This window comes from Populus euphratica, unplaced genomic scaffold, assembly GCF_000495115.2.
Source record: "Populus euphratica unplaced genomic scaffold, PopEup_1.0 scaffold56.1, whole genome shotgun sequence".
In the NCBI taxonomy this organism is placed as follows: domain Eukaryota; kingdom Viridiplantae; phylum Streptophyta; class Magnoliopsida; order Malpighiales; family Salicaceae; genus Populus; species Populus euphratica.
The window spans coordinates 494,305-496,242 of record NW_011499930.1 but is presented as its reverse complement, the minus strand read 5'-3'; positions in this window follow the sequence as shown (position 1 = coordinate 496,242).

The window sequence follows — 1,938 nt, the reverse complement described above, 5'->3', positions numbered from 1 at the left end:
AGTTTTGGAGAGCTAGTACCCCTGATTTTTATCGGGTCCACCAGAATATCCTACCTCCATCCACAAATCCAGATCAAAATCCAAAAGGGTTGAAAGATCATTCCTATATCTCTCCCTCAACCGACTATTATAGAACTCATGAAAATGAAAAAAAGAAATCATCATATTGAATTCAATAAAAATAATAACTTACAAAATAAAATAGTTGAACAAACATATCACAAAGTGTTGAGTGCGGTTGCCAATGAACTGTTGCTCCCTCTTTTAGCAGTCTTGACTCTGCACATGCATCTCAAGAAACAGCTCTATTAAGCTTGACTCACGTTCAAAAGATGTAACCTGTAATGAAAAAAATTAATTGAGTAACTACAAATTATTTAACGATATATTTCATCTAAATTAATCTTACCATCCATTTCGCATGTACAACAAACAGACTGGAGTCGCCGGTTTACATTGTCACTGAGCCATGAATTGGCCGATTCCAGTTCAGGTTCTGATTGCTAGCACCGGACTGTGAGCGTCATTTGAATTGCTCAGACATCACGTGCTTAATATATTGCGGCCATATATCTACCAGGATGTATAGTGGTTTGAAATCTCTCTAAACTACCACGTTGTTCCAGCCTTAGAGACCTTTATCTCTCACGGTTTTTTTTTTTGTGCTCCATACCAAAAATCACGCAATATACTTTCATAGTGAGAAATTTGATTTTGAAACATAATTTTTTTCTAAAAAAATCTTGTATTATCATGTGGACTATCTTAGTCAAATTTGTCCTATGTATAAATAATTAATTTTAAATAAATAATAATAATTTATTTATAATTATATTAATTTATTAGAAATGAGCTAAAAATTAAAAATTAACACCAACCTAAAATCTGTCAAAATATGCATCGATTTGAGGTATCCATTCAAGATGTTTGGATATCTAACTCCATTGAAATAATAGAATCTTCATCGATGCTTTAAATGCTGATGATATTACTCAAGCGACCTCAATATTTGTAAGCTAGAAAATAAATTAAATTAATAAAAAATATATTGATTATTCATAAATTATGTTATAATTAAAAAAACTAAAATAAAAACAAACTTATATTGAAAAGTTGTCCTTCCACTGTGCATCGTACTTACATGTGAATTGATTTCGCTGTAAAGGCATGCTGCCTCTGTGTTGTGAAACCACGCTGGAAGAAGCAACATCAGGGTGATGGTGCATGTGCCTCTTCTTGACATGCACCTAAGGATGTGTCATTCTCACTGCTAGAAGAACTAGCGATGACTATGTGTGAGTAACGAGTTGTGGATTTCGTTCAATGTATCAATACAATTTTATACGAATAATTATATCATTAAATTTGAATTATAAAAAAAAATTGGCAGCACTTCTCTTATACTGAAGACTACCTAAACTTTACAGACATGTAAATATTGACAGTAACCATAACCAATTGACCCCTTCTATACTAATCTTGTATATAACATAACATCCATACAAATAATATCTATACTAATTACAAGATTAATTCAACAATAACAATTAAAATTTTATAAATTATTCAATTATTATGGAAACACAAACAATAAAATATATTCAATAAAATTAAAAAAAATCTAGACTAACAATTAAAATTAATGGAAATAATTAAACACAAATCATACAATAATAGAGTAAAATTGAGAGAAAATAATTAAATTTATTCCAATATATTCAATTACTAATTATAAGGTAAATTCAACAATAACAATTACAATTCAACAAATTATTCAATTCTTATGCTAATACAAACAATAAAATGTATTCAATAAATTAAAAAAAAAGTCTTGACTTTAGGAATGAAAAATGCTTACCTTAATAATGTGTTTATTTCAAGTCTTTATTTACATTATAAAAAGACACTAAAACAAAAAACATAACAAAAATAACAATA